General features: G+C 43.3%; 1 long non-coding RNA gene across 1 annotated transcript; it reads right to left on the bottom strand.

Moving 5' to 3' along the window:
* LOC309856502 lies at positions 1-14,975 on the bottom strand. Its single transcript, XR_014307232.1, has 3 exons — positions 14,887-14,975; positions 12,691-12,877; positions 1-331 (listed from the first exon to the last, which is right to left on the bottom strand). It is a non-coding gene; the product is annotated as an uncharacterized lncRNA (long non-coding RNA).
* Positions 14,976-15,830: the final 855 nt, after the last annotated feature.

The following is a 15,830-nucleotide window of genomic DNA, read 5'->3' as shown; positions in this document are numbered from 1 at the left end:
TTTCTATGGCCTTGTCAGCAAACTGGGTGTCACCCGTGATGGGAGCTTAAATGGTGGCAGCAACTGCTTGAGACTGGTCTCCAGAAGACTCTCCTGGGCGTGACCAGGAAGGGCTACCACTCCGCTGAGGAATAGATTGAAGAATTCCTGAACATAATGGCGCTGTAGTCTGGGAGGAAACTCTTCACCTGTGGGAGGCCAGGAAGCTCATGACCAGACATTTGATGCAGGAAAAGTACCCCAGGACCACCAGGCGCCAGATGGACATCCTCCATGCTCTGAGTTCTTATGGGGCCCGAGAGCCCATGCGGAGACCAGAAGGAGTCAAGTCCTGGAGAAAGGTTTGAGAAAAGTCACTTAGAATGCCCACAGTTCCTTTCCTTACCAATATGATGAGGCTTTCAGAAGTGAGGGAGAGAGAGTAAAAGGGATGTGTTGCAAGGGTTGGCTGGTTTCTTTAGTTTTTTTAGTTTGTGGTTGAAGACCACAGTCTTGGGAGTCCTTCCCACTGCCCCCATACACAACTGCACACTCTTTGCCCATTTTCTCCTTCCCCCGCACCACACACAAGGCACCATCCCATTTCTGCCCTTCTCTCAGCCACACCCACACTACACTACCCCTGCCCATCTTCCCCTTCCTTTCCTGCTCATCCCTACTACTCTCTGCACATGCAACTACAGTGGAAAGTTCCATCTTCTTCCTTCCCTGTCTCCACCTGTGCTGTGCTTTCCATTTGTTACCCACACTCTTCTCACCCTTACCCCCCCCCTTCCTGTTGGCCCTCCCCTCCTCCGCGCACACACTCACTAAGGCAGCCTTCCCACCCTCACTTTATCTACCGGTGGGCAGGCTCCCTTGTCTTCCCTTACGCACTTACACACATTGCTTCTCCTCTTGTTCTCTTCCCTTTGTTTTCTGTACACACACTACACTAGACTCCCCCTTTCCTTCCCACCTCCACACACACACAATAGAATCCCTTCCTTTTCCTTCTCCCTACACACTACGCTTTCTGATTTTCTCTTCCATTCCCTCTTCCCCGACACTACCATGTTCTGTCCCTCCCCCCTCTTCCTTTTCTGACTCTGCCATCCTTCTCTCTCACACACACCGCAATCCTTTGCCATTGGCCCCTTCCCTCTTCCATAGCCCACACCCCCCCCGTTCCCACCCCCTCTCCCACTCTCTCTGTCATCCCCTCCTTTACCTTCCTTTTTTTCCCTCCACACACACTGTACTCTAACTGCTCTTCTCATTTTTTTCTCCACAACCTACTGTTATTTCATTTCCCTTCCATTCTCCAAACACACACAATGCTACACGGCCTTTCCCCAGCGTTCTCGTTTCTTGTCCCCATATACACACAACGCTACACCAGTCCTCCTTCCCCTTCCTTCTCTGTGCCAACATTCTACAGGATCCTCTCTCCAAACATACACGCTACTTCATTCACTCCCCTCCTTTGTTTCCGTGTTCTACAAACACACGCCACCCTATCCATGAACCTCCCTAGCCACAAATTCTACACTATTTCCTCCCTTCTCCAAATATGCACACATTACCATATCCCTACCCATTCCATCTCCACACACACACACACACACACACACACTATATTCTCCATTTTCTTTTCTTCCCTCAGCCACACAAGAACACAAACTACTCCATTCACTGCCCTCCTGTGCTTCCCTGTTCTACATACACACACTGTCCTATCCATTCTCTTCCCTAACCACGAATTCTACAAAACTTCCTCCCTTATAAATATGCACACAGTATCCTATCCCTACTTTTTCCTTCTCCAGACACACTATATTTTCCTTTGTCTTCCCTTTCTTCACACAAGAACACAAACTGCTCCATTCACGTCCATCATTTGCTTCCCTACTTCACACACACCACCGATCCATTCTCTTCCCTATGCACAGATTCTACAGTGTTTCCTCTATTCTGCAAATATGCACACAGTACCCTAACCCAAGGCTTTCCTTCTCCAGAACACTATATTCTTCGTTTTCTTTCCTTTCCTCAACAAACACACATACATTATTCCTTCTGCTTCCTCTCTGTGCAAACATTGAACACGATCCTTCTACAAACACACACACCCCATCCATTCTCTTCCCTATACACAAATTCTAGACTATTTCCTCCCTTCTCCAAATAGACACACACTACCCTAACATTACCCTTTCTTTCTACACACACACACACACACACACACACGATATGCTCCCTTTTCTTTGCTTTCCTCAAAGACAGTAGCGCACACACTACCCTCCCTTGCTTCCCTGTTCCACAAACATTCACCCCTATCAATTCTCTTCCCTATACACAGATTAGAAACCATTTCCTCCTTTCTACACGAAGATACATACTACCCCATCGCTACCCTCTCCCTGTCCAACACACACGATTCTCCACATTCTACACTATGGCTTCTCCAAACACAGACTAGACTATTCACATCCCTCCTTTGCTTCCCTGTTCTACACACAGACACCACCCTATCCATTCTCTTCCCTACACACAAATTCCACATAATTTCCTCCCTTCTAAATATACACGTGGTACCCTATCCCTAATTGTTCCTTCTCCAAACACACTATATTCTCCCATTTCTTCACACAAGAACACAAACTGCTCCATTCATGTCCATCCCTTGCTTCTGTGTTTTACAAAGACACACCACCCACTCAATGTTCTTCCCTATACACAAATTCTAGACTATTTCCTGCCCTCTATGTACATATCTTTCTCCAAAAACACTATACTCTCCTTTTTCTACCCTTTCCTCAACCACACCAAAACACGTACTACACTATCCATTCCCCTTCCTTCTCTGTGCAAACCTGCCACACTATTGTTTCTGCAAACACACAACTCTCTTAACGTGACTCCTTTGCTCCCTGTTCTGCAAATACACACCAGCCTAGCCATTCTCTTCCCTATACAGAAATTATACACTGTCTTCCCTCTCCAGTTATACACAGATAACCCTGACCTACCCTTTCCGTCTCCACACACACAATATATTATCTCTGTTCTTCGCCCTCCTCAACCACACAAACACGGACAATAAACTTATCCCTGCCCTGTACCAAGATTCTACACTATCATGTCTCCAAACACACACAGTGCACTTACTCCATCTTTTGCTGCCTCATTCTAAAGACACATAAAAACCGATTCATTCGCTTCCCTATAAACAAATTTAAAACTATTTCCTCCCTATTCCAAATGGACACATCTACCTATGCCTATATTTTCCTTCTGGAAGCACAGTATAGTCTGCTTTTTCATCCCCTTCCTGACCCACACAAACACACCATTGCAAATTCATGTCCAGCCGTTGCTTCGGACTAAAAAACACACCACCCTGTCAAATCTCTTCCCTATACATAAATTCTACCCTATTTTCTCCCTTCTACAAATATGCACACATGGATTGTCCCTTTGCTTTCATCTGCCACACACTAGCACTGTCTTCTCTCTTTTCTTCCCTTTCCTCATACTCACAAACACTCTACTACACTATACACGACCCTGCTTGGCTTCTCTTATCTAAAAACACACACCACCCAATCCATTCTCTTCCCTACAAATTCTAGAATATTTCCTCACTTTTCCAAATGGATACACACGTACCTATGCCTCCAATGTCCTTCTCCAAAAACACTGTACTCTGCTTTTTCTTCCCCTTCCTCAAACACACAACCACACAATTCACGTCCCTAATTTGAATTCCTCTCTTGGAAACACACAACCTCTCAGTTCTGTTCCCTATACCCCAACTCTACTCCATTTTCATCTTTCTCGGAATATGCATACACGACACTTTCCTTTCCCATTCCTTTGCCACACATTGCACTGTATTTTCCCTTTTCTTCCCTTTCCTCATTCTCACACTCTGCTACACTATTTACGACCCTGCTTAGCTTCCCTGATCTACACACACACACCACCCGATCCATTCTCTTCCCTATACACTAATTTAGACTATTTCTTCCCTTTTCCAAATGGACACACACTATCTATGCCTCCAATTTCCATCTCCAAAACACTATACTCTCCCTTTTCTTCCCCTTCCTCAACCACACAAGCACACAACTACACTATTCACGTCCTTCCTTTGGCTTCCTATCATAGAAGCACAGCACCCTGTTAATTCTCTGCCCTATACACAAATTCCACCCTATTTTCTCCCTTCTCCTAGTATACACACCTGGTACTATCCTTTCACATTCCTTTGCCCCACACTTGTGCTGTCTTCTCCCTTATCTTCCTTTTCTTCATCGTCACAAATACTCCATTACACTATTCATGACCCTGGATCCGGATCTACAAATACACCACTTGCCATCAATTCTCTTTCCTACACAAACTCTGGACTATTTCCTCCCTCTTCCAAATGCACACACAACCTATTCCTCCAATTTCCTTCTCCAAAACCATTATACTCTCATTTTCTTCCTCTTCCTGAACCAAATAAACACAGAACTACCCGATTCACATGCCTATTTGCTTCCCATCATAGAAACACACCACCCTGTCAATTCTCTTCCCTAGACCCAAATTGTACCCTATTTTCTTCCTTCTCCAATATGCACACTTGGCACAATCCCTTCGCTTGCCTTTGCCACACTCTTGCACTGTATTCTCCCTTTCCTATTTGTACAAACACACTACTATACTATTCACGACCCTCCTGGTCTTCCCTGTTGTACAAACACACCACCCTGCCAATTCTCTTCCCTATATGCAACCTCTACCCTATTTTCTCCTTTCTGCAAATATGCACAGACGACTCTTTCCTTTCCTTTTCATATTCCACACACTTGCACTGTCTTCTCCCTTTTCTGCCCTTTTCTCACCTCACAAACGCTATCTAACACTAAGAAAACCTCTTTGGCTTCTCTGATCTACAGGCACACAGCAGACGATCCATTCTCTTCCCTAGACACAAATTCGAGCCTATTTCCTCCCTTCTCCAAATGTATCCACACTACATATACTTCCCATCACCGTTTCTAAAAACACGATACTCTTTTTTTTCTTCCCCTTCGTCAACCACACAAACGAACTACACTATTCACGTCCCTCCATTACCTTCACTCTCCTAGAAACACAACCTGTCAACTCTGTTCCCTACACAAAAATTCTAGGCCATTTCTTCCTTCTCCAAATATGCACGCAGGACTCTATCCTTTGCCTTTCCTTTGTCACACAAATGCACTGTCTTCTCCCTTTTCTTCCCTTGTCTCAGTCTCACAAGCACTCTACTACACCATTCACGACCCTGCTTGGCTCCTCTGATCCACAAACACACACCACCCGATCTATTCCCTTCCCTATACACAAATTCGAGACCACTTCCTCCCTTTTCCATATGCACACACACTACCTATGCCTCCTATTCCTTCTCCAAAAACACTATACTCTCCTTTTTCTTCTCCTACCTCAAGCATACAAACACACAACTACACAAATAGCATCCCTCATTTATTCCCTCTCTTGGAAACACACAGCCTGTCAATTCTGTTCCCTATACACAATCTACCCCATTTTCTTCCTTCTCCAAATATGCACACACGACACTCTCCTTTCCCATGCCTTTGTCACACAAGTGCACTGTCTTGTCCCTTTTCTTCCCTTTCCTCATCCTCACAAATACTCTACGACACCATTCACGACCCTGCCTGGTTGTCAGGATCTACAAATACACACCATGCGATCGATTCTCTTTCCTATACACAAATTTTAGATTATTTCCTTCCTTTTCCAAATGCACACACAGTACCTGTGCCTTCAATTTCCTTCTCCAAAAGCACTGTACTCTCCTTTTGCTTCCCCTTCCTCAAGCACACAAATACACAACTACATTACTGACTTCCCTCCCTTGCTCCCCCCTCATGGAAACACACGACCCTGTCAATTCTCTTCCCTATACAGAAATCCTACCCCATGGTCTTCCTTCTCCAAATATGCCCACTCGGCACTATCCTTTCCCATTCCTTTGCCACACATTGCACTGTATTTTCCCTTTTCTTCCCTTTCCTCATTCTCACAAACACTCTGCTACACTATTTACGACCCTGCTTAGCTTCCCTGATCTACACACACACACCACCCGATCCATTCTCTTCCCTATACACTAATTTAGACTATTTCTTCCCTTTTCCAAATGGACACACACTATCTATGCCTCCAATTTCCATCTCCAAAACACTATACTCTCCCTTTTCTTCCCCTTCCTCAACCACACAAGCACACAACTACACTATTCACGTCTTTCCTTTGCTCCCTATCTTAGAAGCATAGCACCCTGTTAATTCTCTGCCCTATACATAAATTCCACCCTATTTTCTCCCTTCTCCTAGTATGCACACCTGGCACTATCCTTTCACATTCCTTTGCCCCTCACTTGCACTGTCTTCTCTCTTTTCTTCCCTTTCTTCATCGTCACAAATACTCCATTACACTATTCATGACCCTGGATCCGGATCTACAAATACACCACTTGCCATCGATTCTCTTTCCTACACAAATTCTGGACTATTTCCTCCCTCTTCCAAATGCACACACAACCTATTCCTCCAATTTCCTTCTCCAAAACCATTTTACTCTCCTTTTTCTTCCTCTTCCTGAACCAAATAAATACAGAACTACCTGCTTCATGTGCCTCCTTGCTTCCCATCATAGAAACACACCACCCTGTCAATTCTCTTACCTAGACCCAAATCGTACCCTATTTTCTTCCTTCTCCAATATGCACACTTGGCACAATCCCTTCGCTTGCCTTTGCCACACTCTTGCACTGTATTCTCCCTTTCCTATTTGTACAAACACACTACTATACTATTCACGACCCTCCTGGTCTTCCCTGTTGTACAAACACACCACCCTGCCAATTCTCTTCCCTATATGCAACCTCTACCCTATTTTCTCCTTTCTGCAAATATGCACAAATGACTCTTTCCTTTCCTTTTCATATTCCACACACTTGCACTGTCTTCTCCTTTTTCTGCCCTTTCCTCATCCTTACAAACGCTCTCCTACACTAACAAGACCTCTTTGGCTTCTCTGATCTACAGGCACACAGCAGACGATCCATTCTCTTCCCTAGACACAAATTCGAGCCTATTTCCTCCCTTCTCCAAATGTATCTACACTACATATACTTCCCATCACCGTTTCTAAAAACACGATACTCTTTTTTTTCTTCCCCTTCGTCAACCACACAAACGAACTACACTATTCACGTCCCTCCTTACCTTCACTCTCCTAGAAACACACAACCTGTCAATTCTGTTCCCTACACAAAAATTCTAGGCCATTTCTTCCTTCTCCAAATATGCACGCAGGACTCTATCCTTTGCCTTTCCTTTGTCACACAAATGCACTTTTCTTCCCTTGTCTCATCCTCACAAACACTCTACTACACAATTCACAACCCTGCTTGGCTTCTCTGATCTACAAACACACATGACCCGATCTATTCCCTTCCATATACACAAATTCGAGACCACTTCCTCCCTTTTCCATATGCACACACACTACCTATGCCTTCAATTTCCGTCTCCAAGAACAGTATACTCTCCTTTTTCTTCCCCTTCCTCAACCACACAAACACATAACTACATAATTCACATCCCTCATTTGATTCTCTCTCTTGGAAACACACATCATCTCAATTCTGTTCCCTATACACTAATTCTACCCCATTTTCTTCCTTCTCTGAATATGCACAGACGACACTCTCCTTTCCCATTTCTTTGCCACACAAGTACACTGTCTTCTCCCTTTTCTTCCCCTTCCTCATCCTCACAAATACTCTACGATACCATTCACAACCCTACCTAATTTTCAAGATCTACAAATACACACCATGCGAACGAATCTCTTTCCTATACACAAATTTGAGACTATATCTTTCCTTTTCCAAATGGACACATAGTACCTGTGCCTCCACTGTCCTTCTCCAAAATCACTGTACTCTATTTCTTCCCCTTCTCACCCTCACAAACACAAAACTACACTATTCACATCCCTCACTTGCTTCCATCTCATAGAAACATACCTCCTTGCCAATTTTCTTCCCTATACATAAATGCTACCCTATTTTCTCCCTTCTCCAAATATGCACACATCGACTGTTCCTTTGCTTTCCTCTGCCACACACTTGCATTGTCTTCTCCCTTTTCTTCCCTTTCCTCATCCTCTAAAACACTCTACTACACTATACACGACCCTGCTGGCTTCTCTTATCTAAGAACACTCACCACCCGATCCATTCTCTTCCCTACAAATTCTAGACTATTTCGTCCCTTTTCCAAATGGACACACAGTACCTATGCATCCACTGTCCTTCTCCAAAAACACTGTACTCTCCTTTTTCTTCCCCTTCCTCAACCACACAAACACACAACTACACAATTCACATCCCTTGTTTGATTCCCTCTCTTGGAAACATACAACCTGTCAATTCTCTTCCGTATACACAAATTCTACCCAATTTTCTTCCTTCTCCGAATATGCACACACGACACTCTCCTTTCCCATGCCTTTGCCACACACACTTGCAGTGTCTTCTCCCTTTTCTTCCCTTTCCTCAATCTCACAAACACTCTACGACATTATTCAGTACCCTGCTTTGCTTCTCTATTCTACAAACACATACCACCCGATCCGTTCTCTTCCCTACAAACAAATTCAAGACTATTACTCCCTTTTCTAAATGGACACACACTATCTATGCCTCTATTCTCCTTCTCTGAAAACACTATAGTCTCCTTTTTTCTTGCCCTTCCTCAGCACACAAACACACAACTACACTATTCACGTCCCTCCTTTTCTTCCTTATCGTAGAAACACACCACCCTGTCATTTCCCTTCTCTATGCACAAATTCTACCCTATTTTCTCCCTTCTCCAAATATGCACACAATATCATATCCTTTCGTTTTCCTTTTCCACACATTTGCACTGTATTCACCCTTCTCTTCCCTTTCCTTGTTCTCACACTCTACTACACTACTCACGACCCTCCTTGGCTTCTCTGATCTACAAGCGCACACCATCCACTCCATTCTCTTCCCTACAAATTCTAGGCTATTTCCTCCCTTTTCCAAATGGACACACGGTACCTATGCCTCCACTGTCCTTCTCCACAAACACTGTATGCTCCTTTTTGTTCCCCTTCCTCAACCACACAAACACACAACTACACTACTAACTTTCTTCCTTGGCTTCCCTCTCATAGGAACACACCATCTTGTCAATTCTCTTCCCTATACAGAAATCCTACCTGTTCTCTTCCTTCTCCAAATATGCACACATGACGCTACCCTTTCCCTTTCCTTTTCCACACACTTGCACTGTCTTCTCCCTTTTCTTGCCTTTCCTGGCCCTCACAAACACTGTAGTACACTATTCATGACCCTGCTTGGCTACTCTGATATACAAGCACACACCACCCAATCCATTTCTTCCCTAGACACAATTTCTAGTCTATATCTTCCCTTCTCCAAATGTACCCACACTACCTATGCCTCCATTTTCCTTCTCCACAAACACTGTACGCTCCTTTTTCTTCCCTTTCCTCAACCACACAACTACACTGTTCACGTCCCTCCTTTGCTTCCCTCCCAGAGAAACACCCTCCTTGCCAATTTTCTTCCCTATACACAAATTCCTATTTTCTCCCCTCCCCAATTATGCACACAGGACACTCTCCTTTCCCTTTCCTTTGCTACACACTTGGCACTGTCTTCTCCATTTTTTCCTTTTCCTCATCCTCACAAACAGTCTACTACAGTATTCACGATCCTGCTTGGCTTCCCTGATCTACAAACACACACCACCCGATCTATTCTCTTTTGTATATACAAATTTTAGACTATATCCTACCTTGTCCAAATGTATGCACACTAGCCTATGTCTACATTTTTCTTCTCCAAACACATTACTTTCCTCCTTTTCTTCCCTTTGTCCCTATCCACAAAAATATGTAATTTACTATTCACGTTCCCTCCTTTGGTGCCCTATTCTACATACGCACTCCAGCCCATCCTTTCTCTTCCATAAACACAAAATCTCCATGATTTCCTCCCTTCTCCCAATAGACACACAATACCCTAACATGACCCTTTCCTTCTACAACACAGAATATATCCTCCCCTTTCATCGCTTTCCTTAGAGGCACTAGCACACACACTACTCTTTTCATGTCCCAACACTGCTTCCCTGTTCTACAAACACTATCCATTCTCTGCCTTACAAATATATTCTATACTATTTCCTCCGTTTTCCAAATATACATGCACTAGCCTATCCTTTTACACTAGTACATTAGTGCACACACTACCCTTCCCTTTCCTCAACCACACTGTCGTGTCTGCAAATCACAGAATACTCGATTCATATCCCTTCCTTTGATTCCCTGTTCTGGACACACGCCACCCTATCCATTCTCTTTCCTATAGATAATTCTACACTATTTCCTCCATTCTCCAATTGTATACACACTACCATATCCCTACCCTTTCCTTCTGCACACAGACACTATCTACCTTTTCTTCCCTTTCCGCAAACACATAACCACACAGAATACACTTTTCCTTCCCATTCCTTCTCTGTGTAAACATTCTACACTATCCCTTCTCCAACACACACCACTCTTTTCAAGTCCCTCGTTTGCTTCCCTGTTCTACAAATACACACGACCCTATCCATTCTCTTCCCTATATACAAATTCTACAGTATTTCCTCCGTTCTCCAAGGGTAGTCACTAGCCTATCCCTACTTTTTCCTTCTCTGCACACACTATACTCTCCTTTTTCTTCCCTTTCCTCAACCACACAACTACACTGTTCACGTCCCTCTGCTTCCCTCCCAGAGAAACACACCTCCCTGCCAATTATCTTACTTATACAAGGAAGGAATACCCTATTTTCTTCCTTCTCCAAATATGCACACAGGACACTCTCCTTTCCCTTTCCTTTGCCACACACTTGCACTGTCTTTTCCCGTTCCTTCCCCTTTCTCATCCTCACAAACACTACTACACTGTCCATGACGCTGCTTGGTTTCCCTGATCCACAAACACACACCACCTGATCGATTCTCTTCCCTATACACATATTCGAGACTATTTCCTCCCTTCTCCATATGCACACACACTACCTATGCCTACATTTTCCTTCTCCAAATACCTTATATCCTTCATTTTCTACATTTTCCTCAACCAAACCCCAAACACACACTACACTATTCCTTCTCCCCTTCCTTCCTTCTCTCTGCAAACATGCCACACTATCTCATCTGCAAACACACACACAACCCTCTTAACATGACTCTTTTGCTCCCTGTTCTGCAAACACACACCAGCCTAGCCATTCTCCTCCTTATACACAAATTCTACACTATGTCTTCCCTCTCCAAATATAAACACTCGACACTGTCCCTACCCTTTCCGTCTCCACACACACAGTATTTTCTCTGTTCTTCCCTCTCCTCAACCACGCCAACACATACAATTCACTATCCCTTCCCTTTTCTTCCCTGTACATTCTACACTATCACTTCTCCAAACATACACAGTACACTTACTCCCTCCTGTGCTTCCCTGTTCTACAGACACACATCACCCGATCCGTTCTCTTCCCTACACACAAATTCTACAGTATTTCCTCCCTTCTCCAAATATACACATACACATACACATACATATACCATACCATTTCCTTCTCCACACAGACACTATATTCTCCCTTTGCTTCCCTTTCGTCAACCACAGAAACACACAATACACTATACCTTCCACTTCCTTCTTTGTGCAAACATTTTACACTATCCCTTCTGTGAACACACACTACTCTATTCATTTCCCTCCTTTGCTTTCTTGTTTTTCAAACACCTACAACCCTGTGCATTTTCTTCTCTAAACAGAAATTCTACACTATTTCCTCCCTTTCCCCTATAGACACACACTACCCTATTCCTACCCTTTCCTTCTCTACACATACACTATATTCTCCCTTTTCTTCCCTTTCCTCAACCACACACAGAATACACTATTCCTTCCCTGTGCAAACATACTACACGATCCCTTTTTTACACTACTCTGTTCACTTCCCTACTTTGCTTTCCTGTTCTACAAACATACTCCACCTTATCACTTCTCTTCCCAATACACATATTCTATACTATTTAATCTCTTTTCCAAATATACGCACACTGCCCTATCCCTGCACTTTCTGTTACCCCCCACACACTATATTCTCCCTTTTCTTTCATTTCCTCATCTGCACAAACACATGCAATTCCATTCCTCCCCTTTCTCTGTGCAAACATTCTACACCATCCCTTTTCCAAACACACACACTACACTATTTATTCACGTCCCTCCATTCTTCTAACCACACACATACACACAAGATACTTCATTAGCCCTTCCCTTCTTTTTCTGATCGTTCACACTCCACTGTCCCTTTTCTTCCCTTCTCCCCTCCCCATCACAGAAACATTATGTTTTCCTTTCCCTTCCCTTCTCTATGCGAACATGATACTACGCCTTCCCTTGTCCACACCCAGCTTCTACATTATGCTATACTTGCATGTTGTCCCTTCCCTTTACCACAGACACACACACAGTCCCTTCCCTTCCCACACACAAACAATAGAGTACCTTCTTTTCATCTCTCTTGCCACTCTCTTCATGGCCTGTCTTCCGTTCCGCAGAAGGTGTTCAGTCAGCACTTAGTTCGGCTCCAGAAGGAATTGTTCTATAAATAGGTGTAGATTTGGTATCTCCATGGAGGAGGGGACTTCAGCGTCTTCCTCCATCACCTTCTTGGACCAGAGCACTCTTATTTCTGTGTGTCGCATTTAAGAGTAGGAGATATGTAGTTTCAAAAGAAATTTGGCAACACTTCCCTCTTATTTTGTGATATGGAACAGGGTATCACTGCACTGAGTAGGTGTTTCAAAGACAGTTGACTCATTGCTTTCCTAATACTTTCAGTCAGTCACTCTCTAAAATTAAGATACATATGTGAATTTGCTAAACTTATCTAAGAATGCAGGAGAAAATAAAACTTAAATTAGATAACATGTTCATTGGTTCACTTATTCTCTGAACATTAGCTGAACATGTGCTCTCATGGAAGATATTCTTGAGGATGCTATGGATTTTTTTGTCTAGGAGCAGCTGGAAACTATGAGGTATCAGGGTACTATAAGAAGGATGGAAGATTTGCACGTCCAGCTGAGAGTAGGTAAGTGCCCATTTGGACATTTGGGAAACCAGCTTTTCAGTGGAAAGAAAGTTTTAAGCTTAGCTATGTGGTGGGTGAGGTAAGGTGAGGTAAGGTAAGGGTGAGGTATGTGGGAGATGCTCAGATGGAGAGACTAAAGCATAGGCTGCAGGATGGCTCTTCATAGTTACTTGTGAATCCTGGATAACCTAGGAAGTTTCCAGGGGGAGAGGCAAGGTAGGTGTTATAAGTACCTGTGTCCGTGCATTTGATGGCGGTTTGCGAAGTATTTGTTTTACATTCTTAACTCCAAATATATGCTATCTTCCATAAACAAAAGAAAGGAAAGGTGCGGGGCACCTGGCTGGTTCAGTTGGTAGAGTTTGTGCCTCTTGATCTTGGGGTCATGATCCATGTTGGATGTAGAGATTAGTTAAAAAAATAAAAAATGAGGATGACTCAGAGAATGGATACAAGAACCCCAAGATGGAGGTGAGAGCCTGGGGAATTAATCTTGGGCTTTGAATTCTACTCCAGGAACTGACAATAGTTGCTCCATGGTATTTCAGAAGTGCTACTGTCCACTGACTTTCATACTTCTCATGTGCCTATTTCTAAACAACAGTGTCTATAGACAGGATCCTACTCCTCTCCTGCCATTATACATTGGATGTGTTAGGACAGATGAACTACCTTCTTGCTTCACAGGTCTACAAATAGAGACTCATTCTTCCCCAGTGGTATGCTTAATAAATTTCCTCCCAAGAGCCTCATCATCTGCAGCTAGACTTAGAGATTGAGATGATGGGACTTGGATTTTGAGCTGATTTGTAGTGGGATAAGATGTTTTGGGATTTGGGGAGAAGGTGAATGAATTTTACATAAAGTAGGAACATGAGATACTATGGCCTGGAAGGTGGACAGTGGCAGACAGAATCTCATGGGATTCCTATGATCCCCACCTCCTGGTGATGGCCCCTTTGTGTACTCCTATCCTTAAGTTTAGGTAGGGCCTGTGACTTGCTTCTAACCATACATTCCAGAGACAGTGATGAGAGATGTCAGCTGCATGATTACATTATATGTGTTGGGGAAAGAATGAGAAGCAGACTATCATGCTGACTCAAAAATTCGTCTCCACAAAATATATGTACAACAAAAAACAAATCGAACTTAGTAAGGAGAGATCATAAGAGATCTCCTTAGTAAGGAGAGATTATAAGAGATCCCTTCCTTCATAAGGGATACCTGCAAAGATAGAAAGGGAACTATTGCATTAGGGAGAATCTATGTCCCTACGATCTGCATGGATATCAAGCCTCCGTGAGGCAAAAAGAGTTTTCCATTTGGAGAGAGGATACACAAAGCTGTGTATGTATAGAAGCAGGATAAAGGATAGTGTGATTGGACAGAAGATCAGAGAACGCTTCGCCCTGAGGCCAGTCTGTTCTCAAGAGGGGTTGTGTGTTCGCTCAGCTGAGGGCAGGCCTGGAGGAGGAAGAGAAGCCTAACCAAAGTTGGGCTACCAAGCAGCTGGGTTAACCATTTTATGAAGCCAAGAATGGGATTTTTGAGAATCTGTGTCTGGCTCTGTCATAGGTAAACAAACGAGCAGCTACATGTCTTACCTAACTCATACGGAGAATGGACCTTTGAGGTGAGCTGTTTCCTGGAATTCAAAGGAGGTGGACTTCCTGACGTTCACTGCTGTCCCGGGTCACGGGGCTCGGACAGTATTCGCCATGATCATGGAGGAAAGAACAAAGTTTTATGGCTCAGTAAGCAAAAGCAAAGTCGAAAAGAAACGTTCCTCTTCTATGTCACCAAGCTGATACAACACATTCTGTACATTTTCTCAAGAGGAAAGAGAACTAGTCTGCCAGGAAGAGGATGTCACGTGTCCATTTGTCACACCTGTTTCCTCCCAACTGCGCATGCTCACTGGGGTGGTCCTCTGTGATAGCTTGATCCGAACGAAAACATTCCTGGGACGTAAAATTGTTGAGAAGTTTCTTCAGCTTTTCCAAGAGAAAGGTTTTCTATTTACATCTTTTTAAAGTAAATGCTTTTTAAAAAGGTGAGGGTGATGAGACTCCCCCCCACCCCGCCATGTAGTGGCACCAGAAGAATAAAACTTTTTTATTTTTAACTCTTTTATCCTTATGATACCCTGCCTTTGTTACTAGAAAATAGTAACAGTATGGTTTTACGAATTCTCTCCATTGCCACTGCTATCTTTCTCTGGGCAAACCGCAGCCATCTATATAGCCAGTAAGTCCATAGTAAATTATAAGGCAAAGCAATTACAAAAATAAAGTAGGATAAGTTCAGTACATTATTTGCCTTGGGGGAAAAACCTTTAAGTATATCATACTAATAGTGGACGGTCAAAGCAAATTCTTGATTATCAACATGCAAAACTTCTCTATCATATACTAATTTTACAAATTGTTGTGATGCTTTATTGCCTAAGTTATCTGAGTACTACTGTATAATTCCTTATAAAATATTATCCAACTCTAGAGCCTGGTAATCTAAATTTTTAACTAAGAGTTGTGTTTCTCCTGAGTTT

Source organism: Mustela nivalis, assembly GCF_964662115.1.
Source record: "Mustela nivalis genome assembly, chromosome: X".
NCBI lineage: Eukaryota > Metazoa > Chordata > Mammalia > Carnivora > Mustelidae > Mustela > Mustela nivalis.
Note: the sequence above shows the minus strand (reverse complement) of the source record. Positions and strands in the feature narration are given on the sequence as shown.